Source organism: Pristis pectinata, chromosome 20 (genome assembly GCF_009764475.1).
Source record: "Pristis pectinata isolate sPriPec2 chromosome 20, sPriPec2.1.pri, whole genome shotgun sequence".
NCBI lineage: Eukaryota > Metazoa > Chordata > Chondrichthyes > Rhinopristiformes > Pristidae > Pristis > Pristis pectinata.
This window is the reverse complement of record NC_067424.1, coordinates 12,393,148-12,410,726: the sequence shown is the minus strand read 5'-3', so window position 1 is coordinate 12,410,726 and position 17,579 is coordinate 12,393,148. Positions and strand designations below refer to the sequence as shown.

General features: G+C 41.7%; 1 long non-coding RNA gene across 2 annotated transcripts; it reads right to left on the bottom strand.

The window, feature by feature from the left end:
- Positions 1–158: 158 nt before the first annotated feature.
- On the bottom strand, positions 159–8,660 carry LOC127580844 (uncharacterized). 2 transcript variants are annotated; one of them, XR_007957888.1, is made up of 3 exons: positions 8,538–8,660; positions 6,550–6,917; positions 159–656 (listed from the first exon to the last, which is right to left on the bottom strand). It is a non-coding gene; the product is annotated as an uncharacterized LOC127580844 (long non-coding RNA). The 2 variants fall into 2 exon arrangements; XR_007957889.1 differs by lacking the exon at positions 159–656 and adding an exon at positions 2,581–2,758.
- Between the last annotated feature and the right edge of the window lie 8,919 nt (positions 8,661–17,579).

Genomic DNA, 17,579 nt, shown 5'->3' with positions numbered 1-17,579 from the left:
ATTCCATGGAGACAAGTTTAACTAAAATATGTATTTATTTTAGTTTTTGGAATAAACCCAAATTATCCCTATGATGCATTAAAAATCATTTCAATGAAAATGATGCTGGCAAACTGCAACAACCCAATCTACACGTTAAAGAAAAACAGTTAATGGAAAGTCCTGAATGTAACAGAAGTTGACACAGTTGTTGTGTCTAATAAGCACTGGAGCTGCTGGTGTGATGAGGTCATGTCTTTTCTTCAGGCTGGCTGAACTCTTCTTCCTTGATCAAATTTTCAACTTAAAAGGAGACCCTGGAGGATATGATCCACCATATGCTTGTCCAATTCAGGACAGTCTTCTGGCTGTACAATAACCATCCATACAGCTTGGGGTATGGATGCCATATTAGCTGGGTGGAGATCGTTGTGAGCTTGAGCACACACTGAGCAGTGTGCCTGAAGGTTAGCTTAAAGATGACGTGTCCTTAATCAACTCCCTGTACCAGGCTGGGACCTACTAAGAAGCAGGCCTTGTACCACTGTGAAAGCCTTTCTCTACGTGAGTAGCCTGTGAATGAAAATTAAAACGATGTCCAGGCACAAGTGTTGGATGCCACTGTGTGTGTCCAGTGTCTTCTATCCTTTGGCACGGCATCTGCACATGGAAGATACCTAGAACAAATGTCAAAGACTATTCTGCAACATCAGAGTCCCTGATTTTCAGTTTTATTTTTTTTTATTTACTCTGGATTGTTTAGCACATAATGTGGTCCTATGCAATTCCATTTCTGGGCCATTATTAAGTCATTTTCACATTATTGTTTATGGAAGCTTGCTGTGCATAAATTGGCTGGCATCTTCCCTTTGTTACAACAGTGATTCCATTTCAGAAATACATCAAGGCTCCGAAACATTTGAAAAGGATCTTGAAAGGCACTACTCAGACTGCATGAAGTTTAAAATTAATCTTACAAACTTTTAAGCAAGTTTTTAAATCTGAGTTGTGCAAAAAATCTAATGCCTACTTGCTACAGAGCAGAGAAGTTCATGATGTCCTGGCCAACATTCAACCTTCAACCAATACAATCATAGACAGATTAAGTTATCATCCTTTTCATTTATCTGTGAATATTGGTGCAAACTAATAGGGACTACACTTTATCAAGCACTTAGAGGTTTGATAAATACCATGAGATGCATTAAGGCATTGCTTTTTATTTGGACATTAATGATGCCTCAAGCTCTTCTGATATGTTACCTATTGCTTTTCAATTATTGGAAGTCCCTTTGGGCTAGTAATTGTAATTGGTATTCCTTAATGAGACTGTTGCCGTGGAACCTCTGCAATCATTGTTCCTACTATAGGACACCCCAAAATACCATCCTACTGAGCGTTGATGTCCTCCCTCATCATGCCTTATTCTCTCTCTTTTCTCTCTTCTCCCTCCTCTCTCTCACTCTCTCTCTCTCTTATCTGTACTTTCTTTCTTTTCTCTCTCTCTTTCTCTCTCTCTTTCTCTCTCCTTCTCTCTTGCTCTCTTTCTCCTTAATCGTCTCTCTCCTCTGTCCTCTCTCTCCTCTCCTCTCCTCTCTATCCCATTATTACCCCCAACCCCCCCCCCCCCACTTTTCTTTCTTCCCTTTGCTGAAATATGCAGCTCTTCTGTCCAATCAGCATTGCCCAAGAAGTGACATTACAATCTTCTAATTCTGCCTACTCCTTGCAAGCACACATTATCATGCTAATCAATTTGTCAGCATGTCACACCTGAAATGTGTATTCACAATTCACACAATAAATTAATACCTGCAGCGGTGAAATAAACAGTGCAACAGAACCCAATTTCAGAGCCAATGAATTATTTTAAAACATGCTCCTGACTATAACACCCTGATTTCCTGACACATTTCACAACATTACTCAGTTTAAACACTGGTCACTCTTCAGATGACCATTGCAGGGTGCAGGAGGTGGAAGTGATGCTCATTGGCCAAATGTGGGAGCAACATCTGAGGAGCAGCTGGTTGCTTGGATACACCAGACTTTTTGGAGAAAGCAGGGCATTCAACAGCTCCACTGCGGGGAAGGATGGTCCCGAGGAGGGTCTTGGAGAGTCAGGCATTCACGGCATTTGGAGGGGGGTGGTGAATTTGAAAAGCATGATAAACCTCCTGGTCCCACAGAGACCAGGAACACCTGACCAATGGTATATCAACAATTGGTAGAATGGGGAATCTGTACTGTGATGCCACCCGACTACTCCCCTCTCTTTTCCCTCAGGAGGAAGGGTCCAAAAAGTGGCCTTGTTAGCATAATAACTTTTTTTACACTGTGGCTCACTGCTCAGCACACCACACTTTCAATATTGTATTACACCCACCACAACACATTGCTCACTTTAACTACATCTCTCACCTCTATTACAAACTCACAGTGTGATACAGATCTATCTCAAAGATTCCATTGTATTATAATTTGGGGAATGAATGAAATTAATGAGTTCCTTTACATTAAATTTGTGAATAATTACATACCAAAGGTTGTGTTGCTGAGTAGAGTCAACTCAGAGTGGAAATGGTAGTGTCATTTATCCCCTCTAGCAGTTAAAGAGAAAAGGTCATCCCAACCCATATATTCACCATGGTCCTAACAGTGGGACAGAGAGGGATCCTAGAATGACTTATACTTCAGTGACCCAAGAGACACTGCCGATGCTGGAAATCTGGAGCAACTCACACACAATGCTGGAGGAACTCAGCAGGTCAGGCAGCATCTATGGAGGGAAATGAACAGTCGACGTTTCAGGCCGAGACCCTTCATCAGGACTTCCTGGTGCTAGGTTTAATGCCCAATGTAGTTTGCATACAAAAGAACTTATTACACTTTGAGTTCAAGATCCAGCTGACATCAACACCTTCCCCCTTCCATAGTTTAACCAAACCTGGGCTGGTCGATATCCAGTTAATGCATCAGAATCAGTGGTTCTTTGGGTCAAACAGCCACCTCCACCTCTGCACCTGATGCCAGATATACTGAAGTAGCTCTCAGCTGGAGTGTCTGTTGACTTCTATTTACTACCCCACCCCCCAACTAAACCATAAATAGCGACCGAGTAATTTGAATCTGTGGTGCTGTTTCTTCAATACTTTATGCCTGAATATTGTTTTTATTCTTGGACTGAAGCATTACAAGTGTTTCAAGGTTGAATTGTGCCATTTTGGAAACTTCTAGGCACAGGGATCAGTGCTGGGGCTTTTGTTTTGATACATGTTAATGACTTGGATGTGAATGTAGAGGCATGATCAGTAAGTTTGTGAATGAGACAAAAATTAGTGATATTTTGGATAGCGAGGAAGATTGTCTAAGACTACAGCAGGATATAGATCAAATAGAAAGCTGGACGGAGAGTTGGCAGATGGCATCTAATCCCAACAAGTGCAAGGCTGTCAAATAAGAGTTGGACACATACAGTAGATGGTAGGGTGCGAAAGGATGTTGATGAACAGAGGGACATTGGGGTTCAAGTCCATAGTTCCCTGAAGGCAGCAACACAGGTAGATAGGATAGTGAAGAAGGCATATAGCAGGCTTGCCTTCATTAGTCAGAACATTGTGGTGCAAATTTACAAAACACTGGGAAGAACTCAGTTGGAGTATTATGTGCAGTTCTGGTCGACACACCATAGGAAGAATGTATTGCAGTGGACTGAGTTCAAAAAAAGGTTCATCAAGATGTTGCCTGGATTAGAGAAGTTTAGTTTTGGGGAGAGATTGGGGATAGGCCAGTATGTTTTCCCTGGGATGAGGGAAGCTGAGAGATGTATACAAAATTATAAGAGTCATAAACAGGATAGATAGTCAGAACTGTTTTCCCATGGTTGGGGTATTGAAAACAAAAGGGCAAAGATTTAAGTTGAGAGGAAGGAGTTTTAAAGGGGATTTGAGAGGAAAGTGATTGATATCTGGAACTTGCTGCCAGAGGAGGTGCTGGGGTCAGATACAATCATTAAATAGGCAAGGAATAGATGGATATGGACTTAATGTGAGCAAATGGGATTAGAACATAGAACACAGAACATTGCAGCACAGTACAGGCCCTTTGGCCCACGAGGTTGTGCTGACACTTTATCCTTCTCTACTATCTATCTAACCCTTCCCTCCCACATAGCCCTCCATTTTTCTATCATTCGTGTGGCTTGTGTAGATAGACAAAAAGGTTGACATGGACTTGACAGACTGAAGGGCCCACTTCATTGCTGTTCAACTCTGTGACTCTAAAACAATGTGAATTTATTGCTTTTCTTTGGAATTTCCATTCTCCCTTTTCTCTCTGTTCCTTAATCAATGTTTCTTTCCCTCTCTTTATTTCTCTTTCTGAATCTCATTTGATGTTGAATTGAGCCTCTTCTATTTGAATCGGCCTCATTCAGGACCTGGCTCTGATCTGATTAAGATAACCTGGCTCTGGTCTGGCTTTTAGTCTAATTAAGTGAAAGGGGTGATCAGATGCACAGCATTTTAACCAAAAGGCATGGAAAGATACAGTTCTATTGTGGGCAAATAGGATTGGTGTGGATGGTTAAAAAGGTCAGCAAAATTCTGATCAACACACTATAAGCAGGATGTGATTGCACTGGAAAGAGTGCAGAGGAGATTCACCAGGAGATTCACCAGAATCCAGAATTCAAATCCCCTTTAAAAATCCTTCCTCTCACCTTAAACCTACATCCTTTTGTTTTTGATACACCAACCACGGGAAAAAGATTCTGACTATCTACCCTGTCTATATCTCATATACTTTTATATACCTCTATCAGCTTCCTTTGTTCCAGGGAAAACAAAGCAGCCTATCCAATCTCTCCCCATAACTAAAGTTCTGTAGAATACCCTGGTGAATCTCCTCTGCGCTCTTGCTGTATGACTGTAACTCTTTGACTCTATAGTCAGATTATGTTTCTTAATGCACATAATGCTGAGGGCAAGGACCCATCACAAGTTGAGTGAACTCTCGATAGACAGTCATAGCATTTCAGTGATAAGCACGAGTCCTTCTGAACTCACTTCCAGCAAAAACCCTCATAAAATACGTGGGTAGTTTCGTTGCTGGACTGGATTAATTGTTCCAATCAGTCACTAAGAAAGGCAAGACCTTAAAGCGTACACCAAAGTCCTGTTCACCCTCTGACTTACACTGGCTTGTGGAGAATCAATGTCCAGTTGTAAAATGGTCACCCTTGTGTTCAACCCCTCCATTCTCACTCTTTCTCCGGACTTCCTCCACAGAACAGTACAGCACAGGAACAGGCCCTTTGGCCCACAGAGTTGTGCTGAAATAATTAAATTAGTAATTAAGCAACGAACTAAACTAATTCCTTCTGCCTACACAAGTCCATATCCCTCCATTCTCTGCATATTGCACCTTATTGCACTGCACTTTCTCTGTAGCTGTGACACCTTACTCTGTACTGTTATTGTTGTTACCTGTACTACATCAATGCACTCTGAACTAACTCAATGTAACTGCACTGCGTAATGAATTCACCTGTACAATTGGTATGTAAGACAAGCTTTTCACTGTGCCTTGGTACAAGTGACAATAATAAACCAATACCAATACCATATTCATGAGCCTATCTAAGAGCCTCTATTGTATCTGCCTCCACCACCACCCCTGGCAGCACATTCCAGGCACCCACCACTCTCTGTGTGCAAAAAAAACCTGCCCCGCACATCTCCTTTGAACTTACCCCCTCTCACCTTAAATGCATACCCTCTAGAATTAGACATTTTGACCATGGGGATAAAGATACCAGCTCTCTGCTCTATCTATGCCTCTCATAATCTTATAAACTTTTATCAGGTCTCCCCTCAGCCTCCGCTGCTCCAGAGAAAGCAACACAAATTTGTCCAACCTCTCCTCATAGCACATGCCCTCTAATCCAGGCAGCATCCTGGTAAACCTCTTCTGCATCCCCCCCAAAGCCTCCACATCCTTCCTATAGGAGGGTGACCAGAATTGAATGCAATACTCCAGGTGCAGCCTAACCAGAGTTTTATAAAGCTGCAACATAACCTTGTGACTCTTGAACTCAATGCCTTGACGAATAAAGGCAAGCATACCATACACCTTCTTTACAACCCTATCAACCTGTGCAGCCACGTTCAGGGAGCTAAGGACTTGGACCCCAAAGTCCCTCTCTACATCAACGCTACTGTCCTAGTCTTCCAGTTCTACAACCTTCTGAGTTCTTTGTGTCCCTCCATCTCTTGCTCCTTGCACACCTCTGACTTCCTTCACTCTAGTATTGATGGTTGTCAACTGGTCCCTAATTCTGGAATTCCATCCCTGAAACCCTTCACCTCTCCTTTTCTTCCTTCAAGACACTCCTTAAAACTTTCCTGTTTTGAGTTAAGCTTTATGTCACCTATATAAATGTTTCATGAGGTAGCTTGGTGTCAGACATTATCTGATGATATTCCCATGAAACTCCTTGGGGTTTCATTACACTGGAGGTGCTTTATAAATGAAAATTGGCATTATTCCCAACAAAACCATCTTGGATACCTGGCTCCGCCTTTTCCTTTTCCGCTTTTGAATTCAGCCCATTTGATCATGGATATCTTTAATAACTGCAGGCCTGTAGATTTTATCCCAGCAATGGTCAGGGACTTTCGATCTTCTCCAGGTGCAGGGCTGTGCTGGCTCACTGCAGCACCAGTACAATGGTAGGAAAGTGAAGCCTCCTGAATGTTGTGATAGAAAGCACCCAGCAGTCAGAAGGTACCATTAAGTGAAAACATTTTCAAAAAAACACTTGCCTTTTAGCTCTTCATCTTCCCCTGTGATCTCTGCCCCTCTTTGCTCTGCAGGGGGTTCAAGAGGTAGACAACAGGTACTTTGAGAAAGCCTCTTCAAAAATATGCCACTAGGAACTTGGAGATAAGAGGCCAAAGGTCAGAATAATCCTCCTTTGATCTTTGATGATATCAACTCTTCTTAAGACTGAAGATATCATTACCATTTCTATTCATGACCTGAAAACCATTTGAAGGATACCAAACCTTGGGAACGATACAGCACGTTTTTATTCTAATGGCCAGGTGCTATACTTAAGGAACCATGGTTTAGAAGTTGGCAGTAAGGTCTCACAGTGTCTGGTTGCCCCTTTCCTATCCACCTTACCACAACCAAGCACTTACCAATGCCACCGCCCTTTTCCTCGTAACCTCTTCTTTCTTTAGAGACCAATTGCATTCCTACAACAGCCTGACATGCAAGTGGTATCCTGTTTATGAGACCTGAGTTCAATCTAATCTACTCAACAGGTTTCCCCACTTGTGTGTCTCACCCTAGCTAACTTTCAGTTAGGGCAGTCTTCGTGAATGCAAGAGTTTTGAAAGTAAGGAAAAATTTCTCTGGGAGTAAAAAAGAGACGAAGCCAAACAGATCCATATTAAAACTCAAGGGCAGTCATGTGGGAATTATTTCCCAGGAAACGAGGCAGCAAATCAATCAACTACAAAAGCAGATGTTGACTCATCATTCCTCATTTAAAGTGATGTGACTCAGTACGAAGATTGAAAACCTGCAATCAACTCAGGTTGCTTGGTTGCCACTGTCATTACTCAGATTATACACAATTTTTTTTTGCTTCTTTTTATGATGAATTGATTTCTGCAGTTCCTTTGTATTGTACGTGGGCTCCAAGAAGAGATCAGGATTTGAACTTGGGTCCCTGCCTTTTGGACTAACATCTGATGGAATTATGATCAATGCTTGCTACAAGTGGCAGCACAATCCTTTCACTTTCAGTACACTCTCCACAATTTGATCACAGCTTCAGCGAGCATCGCTGAGGCAGATACGCAGAAAGATTAAGTTATGTTACTGGGATAGTCAGTCAGAAGCCTTGACTAATATTGCAGAAAACAGTAATTGGTTTAATACTGTCACATGCACCAAGATACAGTGAAAAGCTTTTGTTTGCATGCTATCCAGGCAGATCATTCTATACGTAAGTACAAGGTAGTACAAAAGGAAAAAAACAGATTCAAAATGTAGTGTTACATTAAAGGGAAAGTGCAGTGCAGGTAGACGAATAAAGTGCAAAGGCCACAATGATGTGAGAGGGAGAGAAGAGAGAATGACCGGGGTGGGAGGATCCATGATTATGTTGGCTGCTTTCCCGAGGCAGCGGGAAGGGTAGACCGAGTTAATGGAGGGGAGGCTGGTCTTCGTGATAGACTGGGCTGCATTCACAACTTTCTGCAATTTCTTGTGGTCTTCGGCAGAGCTATTGCCATACCAAGCTGTGATGTGTCTGGATCAGATGCTTTTTATGGTGCATCTGTAAAAATTGGTGAGAGTCATCGGGGACAATCTGAATTTCCTTAGCCTTGTAAGGAGGTAGCAGTGTTGCTATGCTGTAGAGGCATTGGTGTGCTAGTTGTGATTAAACAGGACCAAACAGGAACATTTGAAGGTACTGGGAAAGAAACTCAACGGGTTCCAGAAGCGCAATGTTTGACTGAAATACCATGAGTGGCACTTACATGTTGATTTTCTTCCGAGGAGTTGGATAGGAGCCGTCAGTCACATAATTGGGAGAGATGGCTTCAAGTGGGAAAGTAGGTAAATGTAACTCTCTGTACAGTGAGAGTTCTCTGTGGCAGTCCTCCTTGACCTGGTTATCAATGGAACAAATAACAAATTACACCACAGAAGTGATAAGACCATCCCCAACAAGAAAGAGTCAAACCACCTATCCTTGACATTTAATGGCAGTACCATTATCAAGACCCCACCATCAATATCACTGGGATCACCATTAATCAGAACTGGACCAACTACATAAATATTGTGGCTACAAGAGCAAGTCAGATGCTGGCTATCATGTGGCAAATGACTCACTTCCTTCTATCTCCAGACCTTTCCACTATCTACAAACCACGTCAGTAAGGCATTTGAATGTTCTCCACTTGCTTGCAATTCCAACAACGTCACAATGAAGATAGTCATCAGACATTGATATATTCACATGAATCAATCAGTATACACATGATACCCAAGCAGGTGGTGATCAAGAACATGTGGTACCAGATAAGCATGGATCTGAGTTAAGGGATGATTTCTATGATGCAGCCATCACTGGGCAGGACGTGGATCGAAGGCACAGGAGGCCTTCATTCACAGTTCAGCACATCACAAAAACCAGTCTCCTCTCCATGGACTGTTGTCTACATTTCTTGCTGCCTCAGTAAAACAGCCAACATAATCAAAGATCCCACCACCTTGGACATTCTCTCTTCTCCCCCTTCCCATTGGGCAGAAGATACGAAAGCCTGAAAGCACATACCACCAGGCCCAAGGACAGCTTCTATCCTGCTGTTATGAGTCCCTTTGGACTCTTAACCTCACAATCTACCTCATCATGACCTTGCACCTTATTGTCTGCCTGCACTGCACTTTCTCTGTAACTGTACATTCTACATTCTGTTTTCCCTTGTACTACCTCAATGTACTGATGTGATGAAATGATCTGTATGAATGGCACACAAAACAAAATTTTTCACTGTACCTCGGTACATGTAACAATAATAAACCAATTTACCATTCGAGTGGATAAGATATGTCTTTCAGCAGAATGTGATCCACCAGAAGTGAGTGGACACTTCAGCGATGACAAACACGTCTTCGCAGGAGAGGAAACCTCAGAGGCTAAAGAAAAACAGTCCATCAATTTAATTTATAATAGTTTGAATATATAGGTAAATATTTAACCCATGTATAACTTCACATGTGTACATAGTTGAAGAGTTCATGGGTTTATTTAAAGGGGAAGCCAGATGTATATAAGTGTGATGGTATCTTTAAGAATTGTGTGGACAATGTGTACGCCGACACATTGTTGCACCAGACACTTGAGAGTTACTGCCTTCAATAAAGAATGTTTTGTTTATAACTCCTACCCCCAAAAACAAAAGTCTGCAAATACAACAGCAGTGACCAACAAAGCAGGATGGTTCAGGAACTTGGTGGAAGGAGACACAGAAATGATGTCTGTGAAGAGACTACTCCCATTGAGTGTTGAGAGATACCTGGACTTCTCAGCTGAGCAATATCTTCACACATTCAGGTTCTCAAGGACTGTCATCAAATGACCTGCTGCCAGAAGATCTCCAGCCACACTCTTTCTCCATCAAGATCAAGGTCACATTGTCTGAATACTATCATCACAGGATCTTTCCAAGAGGTGGCTGGCACTTTCTGTCATGGTTTTCAGAGTCACATGGCCACCTGTTAGACAGAACCTGCTTCCTTGTGAGAATGTCAGCTCTCTCCCACGGAATCTAGATGTTCTCTCCCTCTCCCATGAAGCCTTTCTCACTTCCATAGCAACCATATTGCGTGTTGCAGCAGCCTGCCGGCCTACCCTGGGAGCTGTATCTTTAAGATTCAAAGACCTTCTCTGATTGGTGCACAGTACATTGTAAAAGATGACTAAGTCAAATGGGCCTAGCTTAGATGAATATCTTGGTTGGCATAGACAAGTTGTACTGAAGGGCCTTGTTCCGTGCTGTATGACTCTGTGACTCCATCCATTTGAACCTATTCCCATCAGAAACAGCGAAAGTCCTCTTTAAGTGCCTGTGCTTGGATGTGAATCACTCACACACCCACAGTTTCTGAAGTATTTTTGGCCAATTTCATAACCTTTTGCAGGGGATCTAATTGGGCTTTAGTGATAAAGACAGCACAGGTTTCACACTCCAGTAAGGGTGAAATCCAATTTCTAGGTAAAAATGTGGAATAAAATCCTATTAATAATTAGAATGAAATTGTTGGATTGTTGCAAAATTTCTCCCCGTTGTTTTGCTAATGACCCATTAAGGAAAGGAAGCTGGTCTGGCCTATACGTAACTCCAATCTCACACTTAAACTGCTGGAGGAACTCAGTAGGTCAGGTAGCATCTGTGGAGGGAAATGGACAGTCGACATTTCGAGTCTCACCCTGAAACTTCAACTATCCCTTTCCCTCCACAGAAGCTGCCCGACCCTCTGAGTTCCTCCAGCAGTTTGTTTTTTTGCTCCAGATTCCAGCATCTGCAGTCTCTCGTGTCTCCAATCTCACACTAATGTGGTTAACATTTAACTCTCCTTCTGAAGTGGCCTGGAAAAGTGTTCAGTTTGATAAGAATAACAAGGGATGGACATCAATACCAATCGAAGCAATTTTACCTACGTCTCAAGATTATTTAATGGGTAGTTCCAACAAAGGGTCATTGATCTGTAATATTATATATGTTTCTCTTTCCAGAGGTGCTGCCTGATCTGCTGAGTATTTCCAGCATTTTTAACTTATTTCTGATTTCCAGCATCTCCAGTATCTTGCCTTTTGAAGATCCAGAAATATGAGTTCAAATCTCACCATGGCAACAGGGGGAATTTAGAAGTAGTTAATTAAATAAATCTGCACATATAGCCAGCATCAGTAATGGTGACCATGAAGGTATTGTCATTAAAAACCCATCAGGTACATAAGTGCCCTTTAGGAACAGAAATCTTCCCTTTTAATCCGTCATGGCCTACATGTGACTTCAGATTCAATGTCTTTAACTCTTAACTGCTCTCTAAAATGACTCAGTGAACCTCAATGTATCAAAACCCCATGGACTGTAATGGTTAAAGGAGATGGCTCATCACCAGAGCAATTAGTGATGGGTGATAAATGATGGATTTTCCTGTAGTATTAAGATGCCATGAATGATTTTTTAAAAAAATCTGGTTAACCTTTCCACCTCTTGACACAAAATAATTTACTTTATTCTGTTTGATTCCAGCACGGATCCTTGGGTGAAAGTGGCCTTGTGTGCCACCTAGTGTCTATGTAAAGGGATAACAACTAAGAAGCCGTTAGAGCCACAGCCTACTCCATGGACATTATCAATGGAAGTTAATCTGAAAAGCTGTTATTGTTGAGTCAGGCTTTCTTCCCCATCCAACCCCCCCCCCCCCCCGCCCCCACCCCAAACATATTCACATTGCAGTCATTGAATCATAAAATGAGATGTTGATAAAATGAGATCAAAAATGATTCAGCAGAGGTTGAGGCTGAGGCTGTTTGGCCAATGCTGCCTATTGGAACCATCCAATCGATGTCTCTGTTCTGCTCTTCCCCAGTATGCTATAATTTTTCACCAAGAAATTGTCCAGTTTTCTTTAGAAAGTTTCCATTGAAGTTTCCACCTTCAGGTAGTGCATTCGAAGATCAAAACTCACTGAGTAAAGTTTGTTCTTCTGGCTCTTTGGTCAAAGTCCTCAAAATCCATGTTTACTGGTGACTGAAACTTCTGCCGCTGAAAAGATTTTCTCCTTATTCACTCCATCAAATCCTTTTGTGATTTTGAACTCATCCATCAAATGCCCTATTAACTACCTCCTCCCTGATGAGAACACACCCAGCATTATTAGTCTCTCCATGTAACTAAAGTCCCTCATCCAAGGGACCACATCAGTGACACTTCTGAAGACATAAAACATTCAGTCCAAACATCACAACCTAAAGCCTGGTTCATCAACTTAAAAAATATTCTCTGTTTCTCTCTCCATCAATGCTGCCTGTCCTGCTGAGTATTCCCAGCACTTTGTGTCTAATTTCAGATCTTCAGCATCTGCAGTATGTTACTTTTGGATTATAATCGATAGAGGCTGAAGCAATCTGCTCCTGTCTTTGTACCTTGTTTCTGCATTCAACATTGTGCCATATGGTGCTGAATATTGCATTAGGAGTTAATAATATTCACAGCAAGTTGAATATTGGTGGTGGTGTTCTAACAGGTTTGATATTGCCTTTAGCACTGTCTCCAAGCAGTAGGACAACTGCATCAAAACTCATTGAGGATGAAGCTGATTTCTGAATTTATGGGTGATGGCAGATTTGGGAGCAGGAAGAATAGAGGTGTTGGCGCTGTGGATAGCTGCTTCAAATACAACCAGATATTAATAAACTTGGAATGTGAGCATATAATTGGCAAATAAATTTCAGAAGAGATGAGTGTGAGGTGCAACATTTTGGATAACTTAAATAAGTAGGTCACATATTATATTGGAGATTGATTGTGGCTGAGTAGAAAAGGGAGGACACAGGCACAGTCCATTAAAGGTAACAACTTGGGTTAATAAGATTATGAGAAAGCAAACTAGGGATTATGGTTTATGAAATAAAAACAGAAAAGGCTGGAAACGCTCAGCAGGCTGGAAACACTCAGTGGAAAGTGAAGCAAATTTAACGTTTCATGTCTGAGACCCTTCATCAGAATTGATTAGGGTTTACTTCTTGAAAAGCAGTGAAGCTTTGCTAAGCTTTAGACCCTACTTTGAGTACAGCTCTGTTCTCAATAATTTAAAAGGGATAGAGAAGCACTGAATTTCAGATCTGAGAAAAATTAATAAACCGATACTAAAGGATAGTTAAAAATTTTCTCAAAGTGGTATGTGTAAAGGGAGAGAGATCCGGGGAAGGAATTCCAGAATCCAAGACTCGGGTAGTGGAAGGAAGGCTGTCAGTATGGGAATGATTAATAAGGAAGTTGAAGAAGCTGGGTGCAGAAAGACAGTGGCATTGAATTAGAATTGTTATAGTACAGACCGATTCCACTGGAATGATTGTAGAGCCAGAGATTGCAGAGATGGAAGAGGGAATAGACTCAGGGGTATTAAATGCAGTGATGAAGATTTTAAATGTCAGGGTGCTCTGGATAAGAGGCCAAAGCAAATTCAGAGGTGTGTGTATGATAATAAGCATGCCATACACACAGCATCCAGCTGCGGTTTGACTGTGAGAAAACTAAGGGTGGATGTCTAGGCTCATACTGAGAGCAGCACCAAGGTTGAAAGGTTGATTCAGCTGAATCAGGGCCAGTGATTAGCAACCAGCCAGCAAAGGCTTTAAAAGCCTGGAGACTGCAAGGAGGGAAGTTGCTTTGCATCTGGTTTAAATGACTCTCGTTATTTCCAGCTGACTGGTACCAGTGCAAACAATCTGTCAATGGCAAGCCAGGGATGACATTTGAAAGGCAATTAAAGCCACCCTCAGGTAGTAGGTGAGCGGCAGGCAGAACAGATACAAGTCGTCACAGTTAGACACGTAGATGTCTCTCTCTGCTCCAATCGCTGGCATCTGGGGTATTTCTTTCCGTGTCCAGTGTCACAAATCTTCTTTCTATTGACTCTTTGTGGATTTCATTGTCTGTGCAACTCAGAAACCCACAGACACAGTTGTTTCACTAACATTGCCAATTTAATCGATTTGCCCAGACTGCATCAGCTTCTTTCCTACTGGTACTGGCCTGTACCCGTTTACTGGAAATGGAGGATGGTGTATGGTGTGGGAAGGGGTCGAGGAAGGGCTGTATGAATTGGCAGTCAATTCAAGATCCTCAAATGTTGGAACCACACATATTAGGCAACCTTAGAGAATGGTTTTCAAAGCCAAAATCCAGCTCAGCCATTGGGTTTCCAATGAGTCTCATCCAAAGTTTGTGTCCAAATAGTCACAAGTATTGTCTTTGTATCACACGGGGTTCAACCTCACATGGAGAAATCTCAATGTTTCTGCTTTCCATGTTACAAAAAGGACACACAGACATCAGAGAGCACTCAAGTGAAAGATTTACTGGAATGAAATCAACTGTGAACTCTCCGAATTTTATCTAGAATCTCTGAGTTTCTGCAGAACGCTATGAGGAAATACCTATTTTACCCAGCAAGTGGTTAGGATATGGAATGCACTGTCAGTGATAATACTGAAGGTAGATTCAATTGCAGTGTTCAAAAGGGAGCAGGATAAGTATCCGAAAGGAATTTTCTGAGATAATGACAAGAGAGCAGGGTGGTGGGATTGCAGATTTGATGGGCCGAATGGCTTCCTTCCATGCCATAACCATTCTGAGATTCTGGTGATTTATGACGTTACTGAGGAGGATAGGAGTTCAGAGAAAATTTGGGGTTCAAACAGACAGAAAGGCTGTCTTGTCCGTCCCTCAGACCCAAATGCACAACTGACCCTGTGCCCATACATGCTCATTTGTTGCCTGTAATCTGTACAGTCATGGAGTAATACAGCATGGAAACAGGCCCTTCAGCCCAACTTGTCCAAGCCAACCAAATTGCGTAACTGAGCTCGTCCCATATGCCTGCATTTGGCCTGTTTCGCATACCTATTCGCATACCTGTCCAAATGTCTTTTAAATGTCGTAATTATACCTGCTTCTACCACTTCTTCTGGCAGCTCATTCCAAGTACATCTTATCTTCTATGTGAAAAAAATTGCCCCTCAGGTCCCTTTTAAATCTTTCTCCTCTCTCGCTTTAAATCTACGCCCTCTAGATTTTGACTCCCCTAACCTGGGGAAAACTTGTAACCTCTAGCCTGAGAGGTCTCCAGTACAGCTAAATGCTATACGTTCCAATTATGGATCAGCAATAACTGACAGGCTGGAGTTGCTTTCTATTAAAAAAATATTGAAAACTGCAGAGTCACCTGGCATGGAGTTCAAAGATTATGGAACAAAGATTATGGAAGGATTTGATAGGGAGATGTATGTAAAGTTGTTCCATCTGAGGGCAATGGCTATAAAGTTAAAATGAATCCTATAGCAAAATCAGGAAGAGACTTCTTTACCCAGAGTGTGATTGGAATGTGAAAGTGAAGCCTGCTACTCCTTACGGAAGCTGAGGAGAACCATTTAGGGGAAATCTAGATAAGATCATGATTGAGTTAAATGAAGTGAGGTGGGAAGAGTTTCACATGAACACTCAGTATGGACCTGTTGGGCAAAATAGCCTGTTCCAATATCAATTACACTTTGCATTATTTTATGATATGTGACACCGGATAGTATCATTTTCACCTTGAAATTCAATTTCATAACCTTCTTTCTCCTTCAGCATTTTACAACTGTAAACTGATGTGATTTTTATTTTCTGATTGAAATGCAGTATCAACCTTTTCTGGGTCATTTTGCATCACTCTAGAAATTCGGCGGATATTCCAGCCACGTGTCCCTGTTGTACCACTGATGTGATCTCCATCTCAGGGATCTGTGAGGTGAAGTTATTTCCTGTGCAATGCCCCTTTTGTGAGATTGCAGGGGTACATGGGCCACAATGTTCTCAGCATCGATGTCACTGGAAACTCTTGGGATAACATGATCTTAACAAGACAGTATTGGACTCGGTAGCCTGTCAAGTAAATGAATTACTCGCCTTCATTTTTCAGTTTCCCTCCCTCACATTGCATGAATTCCCTCCCCTAAGACTCTCCACCCCCCCCCCCCCACAACTAATATATTTAGATTTTACATTTATTTAGGTAGATTTTTGGGCACATAGGCTTATTTGATCCATCTGGGAAAGTGGGAGAAGGATCGGCCACGATCTTATTGTACAGGCTTAAGTGATGACTTAGTCCTTTGCTCTTTCTGTTTCTTATTGTCCATCCCTAATTGCCCTTCTAGCTTGGTACACCTGTGTGAAGCTGGATCACTTCAGGAGAGCAAATTATTAAGCACATTGTTTTGGGACCGCATTTACCTATCAGCCAGACCACGTAAGAATGGTAAGTTTCCTTCTTTTAGAGCACATGAGTTAGTTCTTTTTACAACACACTGGCAGCTTCATGGTCTCTTTAACTGATGCCAGTCTTTTCCTGTGAGTGTTTAACATATAACAGATTTCACTTCCTCAGAATATCATGATGGGATTGGAACTGACATATTAGTCTGTGTGTTGCTGTTTAAACTGCCATGGTGCTGTGCTTAATGGAGATAGACCCCCAACCATACTCCAGTCAGTGGACCACAGAGTTACATCAGTCTAACCTGTGGCAAAGCCTACATTCCTCCTCTCCCACCCATCAACCCCTACAGTGAACAGCTATGTATGGAGCCAGGAAGAGCTGGAGGTAAACACACTTTTCAACAGTGAATGAAGTGTCCCTTGACAAACTTTGATGAACACAAACTTAATCTGTATAAAGATTATTTCTTTCTGTGTGTTAATATCAGCATAGGATATACCATACCATGTATACTATCATATACGCAGGTTGGAAAGTATCCCACTCATGTATGCATAGGGTGTTTATTCCCAATAATAAATGTTATCACTTTATATTGCTATTCCTTTATTTTATAAAGGATGTGCTATTTTCTGCAGCTTAATCAACAGATTCTATTCTGACTGTAATATGTGTAATGAATAGTATAATATGTAAGAGAACACCATTGCCTGGGGTCAATAAGCAATGTTTTGTTTCTCCTGTATTATGGAAGGAAATAAAATCCACTATCACTTCATTTCATCAGGACAGAGGTAGTGAGGGACAAGAATAAAACAGCAGCTCTCTGGAAGCCCATGTCTGGTACATTAACTCTCCCAACAGAGCGTCTGATATATAATTGCATTTTTGAGTGGCTCGGAGTTTTCACCCTTGCTTTGGTAGATTAATCCAAACATATATCACATTTGATACAGAGGATTTTTTTTTAAACGCAAAGGGTTTCTTCTTCCTGTTGGTTGGTCACAGTATAAAAG